Raw genomic sequence first — 10,260 nt, 5'->3', positions numbered from 1 at the left:
AAACGGCAGGCGGGTACTTTTGACCGATGGAGCGGAATTAGGCACTGAAGCGTATTGGTTGAACAAAGAGATTATTTACTTACGCTGTCGATGTATACAGCGTAGGAAGATCTGACTTATATTACAGTTGCAAACGTGAGCTCTTCGAGTAAGATGAGATGATGTGAACGGCTTATCGGGCATGCAGGGCACGGGGTACGTCGGGACGGTCGGTGATGGGGAGTCATTGGTGGGTGATCGGTCCGCCAAGTTCACTCCGAGATGTGCGCGGAGTTCTCTGACTTGGGCGGAAACTGCTCTAACTTTTATATGGCTAGCGAGCCAATTACTAGTCACCAAGTATGAATAATTTATAACCGGCCAATGGTGGCGCGCGTGTTTGCATAAAGTTGGCGGGAACTTTTCACTGCACCAGGGTTTTCTACCGTAGCGGAAAATTCCACTGTGCCGAGAAATTCCACTGTGATGTAATAGCGGAATTTCCCACTGCGTTATAGGCATCAAATCAATGAAATTTTCCACTGTGACATAGGCACTCAACTACTGGGTTTTGACAGTTCGGAGTTGGCACTGCCTATCTAGCCAATGGTGCAAACAAGTTGGGCACCACTGGGCTAGACTATTTCTCCTTGAGCAAAATTAAGAAGATGGAGTCACAGTCCCTATATTCAAACATTAGCCATGTTCCTACACAAAACTTCACATACCCCCTTCTTCACTTACATACTTCTCCTGGGATCTCTTAAAGCCTGTTTGGAGGGGGTATTTCTTCTAATACATTTCTTTGTCCTCACTTGTGCCCATGCTATATATGATACAAATTTCATCAGTGATTTTCAGACTGTAGCAAAACCCCGTTTCTTTTTTTTTTTTTAATTTTAAAATGCATTCCCTCCCCTTCCCAATCATTTCTGACTTTCTCTCCCTCTCTTTTCCCCACAGATAAGTATAAGTAAGCTAAGACATAGGATAAGCTTTAAACATTTTTATTTTGGTAGCAAGTTTTTGGTTTTGGATATACACCATTTTATATTGTATTATTATTAGGTTTGTATTGATTTTTACTGTTGTATATTGTATTATTATCATTTTTGTATTGATTTTTATTATTTCATATGGATATTGTATGGTTTAGGCATGTGTTTGTAAGTGAACCAAAGTCATGTCAAGTTTCCATTTTATATGTCAAGTCTCCATCTTCTGTCCTCTGCCTGGGCATCCCATGTTGCAACTGTATGAGTCATGTACCCCTCCCATGTAAATTGGTTCCCCGATGAATGAGTGTGTTTGGAAAAGATTGAAATACAATGGTAGCAGGCCTCTACTGAATGGCCTGTAATGACTGGGCCATCACCTCGCATTGATTCACCCAGGAACCACGGACCTCACCCAGGAACAGAGACAAGACCAGCATTTGTAAGACAAAGGACCCTGCAAAACCAGCAACTCTTACCATTACAGACACTAGAAATGCAAATCCCTGCATGGAGCACTCATGCTCAGTATGCCAGGGGCTGATCCTTGCCTGGGCATGCCTTCTGTCAATAGGGTCACACAAAGTCTGCCCCTATAAAAAGGGGCAGTGAAGACAGACCCAGTAGGAACACCATTTCCATCTGGACCAGCACCATACTACACCACCTATCCACCCAGAGGCCCTGCCGGTGACCCCCCTCCGGACAACATCTACTGGACAAGGACCCCTTCCAGCCCGGATAGGTAGATATTACCTGCACACCTCCTCCTACAATTTGGACTCTCTCTCTCTCTCTCTCTGTCTCTCTCTCCTCCTGAACTTCAGTGGACTTCAGCCCCTGCTCCCATTGTGTGTGTGGGTGGGAGGGGGGTGCAAGGGAACCAATTTGGTATTGTGTCACCATCTCCCCTGTTCAATAAAACCACTGTCATTTGCAACCCTGAGTTGAGTCATGTTTTACTGAATCCAAGTCCCTTCCTTGTCTTAAATTCCAGCCTCATTCCCTCTCTCACTCGATTCCAGCCCCCACCCCTCTCTACTAGTTTCCCAATCTCCTCTCAATTCCTACTGCCTTTTCTCTGTGACTTTCTGCTGTCTTTCTCTGCTTTCCTGCTGCCCCTGCTGACTCTCAATCTCTTCTGCCGCTTGTCCTGTGATTTTCTGCTGTCCCCCTGCTTTCCACGCTCCTACTGCCTTTTCCCTGTGACTTTCTGCTGCCTTTCTCTGCTTTCCTGCTGCCCCTGCCACCTTTCAGTCTCTCCTGCTGCTTTTTCTGTGATTTTCTGCTGTCCGTCTCTCTGTTTTCAGGCTCCCCACAGCAGCTTCCCAGACTTCTCTAGCTGCCCCACAGCCATGCTCTGGCTCCCCCCACACCCAGAGACCATCTTTAACACCCACACTTTCCCTTAGTCCCACTTTCCCTCTCCAGCACCTACCTTTTCAGCTTCCCCATAGCTCTGGCTCCAGTCCCAGCCTCTGTGCTGACATGCTTACCTGTTCTGCAGTCTTTGGGCATTGTCTTTTAATCAATTAAGATCAATTAACCTAAAGTTACCCCCAGCCTCAGTTCTTCAGCCCAGGCCCCTGCAGTCTACTGGTTCTAATCCTGGTCCTGGTAACTTTAACTCCTTACACTTCTACTTTCTTACCTTAGACTTTCCCAGGTATCCCAAGTACACCAAGCACATGCATATATACACATCACAACACCCAACTTAGGAAGTCACCTGTGTGTATGTGTAGGTAGGTGGTATGTGTGTGAATTAGTGAATACACACACACACACACACATATATATACACACATGTTCATTGTGTGTGTGTGGTATATGAATTAGTAATCCATGTATGTGTATTGGATGTGCTGGTGTTGGTAACTGGTAACTGATTCTGTCTAAATGTGGTGTGTGTAGTGTGTATGGGCTTAAACTGGTAACAGGTGTGCATGAACCTAGACTGGTTATTTTGAACGTGTGTGTATCTAAGTTACTAGTTTGAGTGTGTGTGTGTGTGTGTATGTATGTATGTGTATATATATATGGCATTGTGTGCATGATATATGAATTAGTGATCTGTGTCTAACTTTTGGGTTGTATAGTGTATGTGCGTGAATTAGTGATAAGTATGCATGTGCCTGGGCTGGTTTGGATGTGTATGGTGCCTGAGCTGGTAGTGTGCGTGTGTTTTGTATATGTGCGATTGTGTCATACCCTCCTGTCTAACAGCACAATATTGAGATCCTGAGACTTGGCCTGACCCCCCCAGGGCAACAAGACCACTCACTAATTGCTGGTAATCTTGCTGTTCTTTTGAGGTACTTTAATCAGTGATGTACATGGTATATCAGGTACCAGATAAAAATGACTTTTATTAAAGAAATAACTAAAGCTGTCTGTGAATACAAAACAAGATAGATAAATAGGCAAGAATAGTCACAGATAAATGTAGCTTGTCACAGGTCTATGACCAAAGAAATAAACAATAAATAATCTAGAGTCTTCATATTGTAAGTCTTCAAGTCTCATTGCTTTAAATGAAAGAATGTTAACTGCAAATTTGACAAATTAGCTTGTGCCTATGATTCATTTATCTTTTATTACTAGAGACTGCTTTGGCAGAATAGTCCCATCGGGGGCTACTTACTAAAGCAACAAATTTACCTTAAAATTAGGAGTTATTTCCCAATTAGTAGACACCAACTGCCCACAGCTACTGCAGTCTTCTAAGTGGGAATGCCTTTAGGTATGTTTAACAGACTATGTTTAATATACTTTCAATACACACATTTACTTTTGCTTGTATTAGATTTGGGAAATTGAATTCATGCCTAATAAAAACAGATGTGTTTGATCAACATTTGAAGCTGCAACTACTAAGTAAGTGAATGTTATCTGTTCTGCAGAATTTAGGTCCAAAAAAAAATTTAGGCCCAAGGAACAGAATTAAGTATTCCTGGATTCTGTGATTTTGTCACTAAACTGTTGTTTGTCCCTGTCCAAGTTATTTACCCTCTTTGTGCCTAGGCTTTCTTATCTGTAAAACAGAGATAATAGAAATAACAATACATTCTTTAACTATATCAAACACTAGAAACCTGTAAGAAAATAAATAGATGTGCAGGGAGTAAAGTGAACAATTGATGAGACCACTGTGACCCAGATCCTGAAATATATTTATGTTCCTATAAGTTAGGTGCTGCAGTGCCTAAATTTTAGACATTTGCCCATAGAGTACAGTGAAAAACCCTGGAGTTACTTTTCTGAGGGTGTGTCTATATATTTTCATAGATTCATAGATGTTAGCATCAGAAGGGACCTCAATAGATCATCGAGTCCAACCCCCTGCATAGGCAGGTCGAGTCCGACCCCCTGCACAGGCAGGACAGAGTGCTGGGTCTAGATGACCCCAGCTAGATGCTTATCTAACCTCCTCTTGAAGACCCCCAGGGTAGGGGAGAGCACCACCTCCCTTGGGAGCCCGTTCCAGACCTTGGCCACTCTAACTGTGAAGAAGTTCTTCCTAATGTCCAGTCTAAATCTGCTCTCTACTAGCTTGTGGCCATTATTTCTTATAACCCCCAGGGGTGCCTTGGTGAGTAAAGCCTCACCAATTCCCTTCTGTGTCCCCGTGATGAACTTATAGGCAGCCACAAGGTCGCCTTTCAACCTTCTCTTGCAGAGGCTGAAAAGGTCCAGTTTCTCTAGTCTCTCCTCGTACAGCTTGGTCTGCAGGCCCTTAACCATACAAGTGGCCCTTCTCTGGACCCTCTCCAGGTTATCCGCATCCCTCTTGAAGTGCGGCGCCCAGAATTCCACGCAGTACTCCAACTGCGTGCAATCCACTTTAATGCACCTTAGCCTATTTTCATGCACATTAAAGCACCACAAAAAACCATGGGCTACTATGCACACACAGGGAGGCTGCTCCAATGCACTATAATTACAGTGCATTGGAGCATCTTTATTAATAGAGTCTGATGGAGCGTGGTAATTAGGATAGTTCAGCATACTCCCATGTCATGTGTATCAGTGTCTCCACACTGAAAAATGGTGGTGGGGGCACTTTCACTAAAGATTGTTTGATGAGCTTTAGTTAAAACACCACCACTTCCAGTTTTCAGAGTGCTCCCTGTGCTTTAATTAATGCGGCTCTTGGAGCTGAGCTAATTAAAGTGCCTGCCCCTCCCCGCCCCGCCACCTCCTAGATCACATCTATAAATGCCCCAATGTGCTTTGGGGATAATGTGCAATAAAATAGGCTAATTCACCTTTTTCTAGTACCTTACATTGGAGGGTACCTATACACAAGTGCTGAGGCTGGTCCGATGCACTGGAATTCCAGCATATTGGAGCAGACTCCGTTAATTGAGTCTGCTGGAGCATGGCAATTACTGCACTCCAGCAGCCTCCTGTGTCTTGTGTATCAGTGTCCCCACACATAAAAATGGTGGCAGGAGCACTTGGACTAAAGCTCATCCAATGAGTTTTAGTTCATGTGCCCCACCACCATTTTTAATGCAGGGACACACATACAGGAGATGTGATGGTACTTTAATAGAGCAGCTCTCGGAGCTGCTCTGATTAGAGTGCTGCTCCCCCCCCACAACCCTGGAACATGTGTAAAAGTGCCCCAAAATACTAAATTTAATAAGCGTTATCAAAAGCACATAAATAAACATGTAGATGTGCCCTGAGTTCCCTAAATAGTATATAGAAAAAGGATGGGACTAGATGATACCTGAGGTCCTTTCTAGTCCTATCATTTTGAGGTCCTTATCACATGGCACATTTAGAATTTATTTTATTTAGATTAAAAATTAGAACATGTTCTAAGCAGTTGCACAGTGATGTTTACTATCATTTCAAGCTCACTGATTGTTGATTCCAGCCCTACTGTCACACTGGAGTCTAGAAGTGACTCTAATGTGGTGCAAACATGGTTTTTAGCTGAAAACATGGGGAGCTAGGGTCTTGAGCTCTGGTGTGGGGCTGGGATAGACAATAAGCTCTGTCCTAGCTTGGGGACTGCAACTGGAGCTACTTCAAGACCCCAACCCGCTATGTTAGAAGCTCTTAAAAACTACATCCGCACTGCACCAGAGTCTGTTCAAAACTCCCATGTGTTCTCAGGAGTGGGATTGAAAATCAGTTCCAAGACTGCAAATTGCTAGTATTATCTGTCAAATGATAGCAGAACATTTGCTACTTAGTACAATTTGGAGATACTTCTTATGCAAAGAAAATCCTAATTTTGCTACCATATTATCTCACTTAGCATGTGTTTTACTACTTGAACTCACAAAATATGGTGTTTCAAATACAGTTAATATGTCCTAAGTGATAAGGCCCTAAAGTACCTCCCAATGATGATCTAAAACTTTGAACACTGCACTGAAACCCTGTTGAGAGCTAGCCAATGAAAAACCCTGAACATATGGCTTTGTCTGAATTCCTGCTCCTTTCCGAAGCTGAGCTGTCTGAGTCAGGAGTTCCAGGGAAATGCCTTTATCTGCTTGGGACATCCCCTTTGTTAGACACCTAACAGCATTGATTGAGGGGAGTGAGCAGGGTACACTGTTTTTAAAACAGGGCCACTCGAGGATAATAAGCAGCTATAAACCTTTCACATAGAAGCCAAGTGGTAAAAGCAATAGCCTCAACAGTGGGATAATTCCCTCCTTAGTGGCAATGTCTATACAAGACACTGACTGTGTAGTAGCCTGTGACTACTCCACAGGAGCATCATGTGGCAGGAAGTGTGATGTGATGCTGCTGCACAGTAGTTTCAAGCTACTGCACAGACAGTGACATGAATAAGCAATTTGGCGATGCTACTGTGCAATAACTCCAGTTACTGTGCAGTCATTTAGTACTTGACTGCACAGTAATGACTGCACAGTCAACGTCTTATATAGACGTGGCCAGTATGATGGGACTCAAATCCACACTTCCCCAGCTAAAGTCTTGTATGTCAGGCCCATGGTTGCATGGCAGTGCGCTAAATCCTTAGCATGGCTGATTGCCTCAGAGCTGTAGAGCCTGGACTGTCTGAAGTTTCCAGTCTTGGGTTAATCTACATGGTGATGAAGTCCCAATTGGATAGGCCTAGAAAAAAATTCCAGGCCTTCCTGACTCTGAGTATTGTTTTTGTAGGATGGAATCTGGAATTTCTGAGAACCTGAAATATAGCTAGGATTCCCAGATTTTTCAAACTCCTGCTTCCACGGCAAGGGGTATATAACACCTGGTTTAAGTGACTGCCTTAGAGATGTACACCCTGAAAGTATCCGGTTGCTAGTCTCCTTTCAAGAATCAAGGCAATTCAACTCCATGCTGAATGTGTTGTTAGATCTGTGTCTCAGGGAATTATATCTCATATATTTACCTGAGCTTTCAAGAAGCCATTGACAAAAATCCCTTAATATAAGGTGCTACAGGAACTAAGCACTCAAAGGATGAGTGGTAAAGACCAGGCATACATCAGACACTCATTAAAAGATAGAAAGCAAAAAGATTTTTTTCTAACAAGATAAACATTTTAACAATTGGTTGCCAAGAGGTTTAATGGTATATCAAGAGAGATGTAATGTGTTAATGCATGGGAATATAACTCTACACCTGCACAGAGATCAGTGTCTTCAGTGCAAAATGTGACACATTTTGATTTCATTAGGTTTCTTTGTTTGCAGGATCAAGAACTGTTTTAGGTTAGTAGTGATGACAACCTAACAAAATCTAATTGAATGGAAAACACATTGATACATTACATTCTACTTTGCACACTGATACAATCATAATCTAGGTTTACTTTCATATGTTGTTGGGTTTTACACAAATGACAGGTAGGCACTTTCAGGGGGAAATGGCACGTGTTTTTATTCCCTTTGAAATCTTTCTTTAAAACCTATCTTTGCTTTATGGTTCAGAATTTATCACCATAGGACACTGGTGATTATAATCCAACACTTACGACCATTGAGATCACTGTTATGGCTAATTTATGTGTATACCCTTGTTTCTTTTGGAGCACTGGTCTTGCACTATTTTTCATCTCTCATTTATTAATTCACCTGTTGCATTCATTTCTCAAATCTTAAATTGTGAATCTTCTGGAGAGAAACCACTGTTCTGTTTTTAATTTTTACAGTAGCAACAACAGTGCCTTTATCCCTGACTGGAATGTTTAATGTTACTGAAATACAAATACAATATAATATTAATAATAAAAGAAAGCAAAAGTTAGCATGTTGGGAGACTGGTCTAGAAACATATGTTGCAATTAGTATAAATTCACTAGTAAGTCCTCATTGAAATATCAGGTTCAGTTCTCATTGTACTAGGCTTATACAGCTTTCTTATATACTAAAATGACAATATATACACATTTATGGATAAAACTGTATACTATCAACCAGAGTATATAGAATTGTCTTTTCTCTGTGTATTTCCAGATGGCCAGTGGAGGTACACCAGGTTACTGCCAATGGTGCCACAGTCCTCCACAGTTGGCACAGCTCTAGCTGTGAACTATTCTCTGGTCTTCCCCACCCAGTCCTCCCTTGCAACTCCCACCGTACTCCCTAGCCTATGCCCATCCACCCACACACTTGGTATTCCTTCCCAATTTCCTGCCCTTGTCCATCTAACTGCACCTCATTCTCACTCCCTGGCTATCCTCTTGGCCTGTTTCAGCCTTTTCCTGTGTATTCCTAGATCCCTCTAAATCTCCCAGCAGTCCCTAATATGGCACCTTGTTCATTCACCCAGTCTCTAAAACTAACCCATGTGCCCTGAACATAACTAGCTAGTCTCTCTGATGATTCTTAATACTCTCTCCCAATGCTGCCTGCTACCTCTCTTAGCAGTGTCTGCCTGACCTTCTGACCTCTCTGTAAAGCTAGCCATGGCTCCTGGACCCTCTTTTTGTGAGCCACAGGTATAATGAGATGGCTGAGTATCACTGCACCCATATCTGGAGCCAGTGGAAAAGTTCTAACAGAATGGCTTTAGATGCACTCTGGCACTATGCATCTAGAAAAAAGGCTAAATGTTCAGGCACAGAGATGATTTACACTTTTACATTTCAACTGTATAGAGCACTTATGTGTATAAGTGGGATTTAATTTAGAAAACCTGGGAAAAAGAATTATATTTGGATGCTTAATCATGTAAGTCACGGTTACTCATGACTTGCATGGCTATATGAGGGGGAAAAAAAATCCATCCTTAAGCAAACTAAAATAAATTAAAACATGCAACCAGAGTTAAATTACTACTAATGATAAATTAAACTAAATATAAGGTAATAGCACTATTGAATCCAAGTCAAATAAAAAGTTAGACTCAAGGTTGGATTGGAGTTAGATAATCATACTAACAAAATGTCATATACATTCTAAAAATAATCAGTCTTTTTATATTCATAAAAGGACTCTAAGAAGGAAGTCATTTATTTGGTTATAAACCTCAAAGAAAGATTTCATTAACTTTGGTAAAAATCTATTATTTAAAGCCAGTTAGAAATTTAATACTGAAACCAAATGATCTAATGTTTAAACTGAAACATCAAAGGCATTAAAAGTATCCTTCTGTATTTATATTTTGCCTAACCCTTTTCCCCATCCCCTAAGCAGAGATTATTATAATACGGGCTTTAATAGAACATTCTTGAGCCGCTGAATTTGACAACTCATATTTACTAGAAATTACTGCTGACAATTTATGTCTCTCGTAACTTTTAAACACAGAATATTAAAAGCATATTAATGAATAATATTATTATGCAATTTTTAGGTCTTTTTTAAAGATAAAAAACTTGTTTTTGGGTGGTATGATATGTTACTTTTAAATAATTGCAAAGGCACTTAAGATGGGAGCATTCATGTGTTAAACTAAGGGTGTTTAGAGGTCTACATACACTTTAAGTATTTTAAAGTTATGTCACTTGGGGCAAGGGTTATCTTTGTCTACCCATATTGAGTTAAGGTATTGTTAGTCTGCTCTGTGGAGATAAATCAGTAAACTACTCATGGTAAATTTTCCATCCTCCTGAACTCTACTGCTGAGAGGGATTGTACAGGACCAAAGCCTACCTTGTGGTCTATACTAGGCCAGTGAGAATAGGGAAGAATTCAATTTGGATTCAGCCAATTCGGATGACAATGATTTGATTTGGAGATTTGGATCACTGTCCTGAATCAATTTGGCTGAATCAGCTTCAGAAGATTTGGCGCTGATTTAGAGAGATTCGGTGATTCAGATTGGGTGGGGAGAGGCAGGACACGCC

Source organism: Alligator sinensis, unplaced genomic scaffold (assembly GCF_000455745.1).
Source record: "Alligator sinensis unplaced genomic scaffold, ASM45574v1 scaffold464_1, whole genome shotgun sequence".
NCBI classification, from domain to species: Eukaryota; Metazoa; Chordata; order Crocodylia; family Alligatoridae; genus Alligator; species Alligator sinensis.
The sequence above is the reverse complement of the archived record's forward strand: the minus strand, read 5'-3'. Positions refer to the sequence as shown.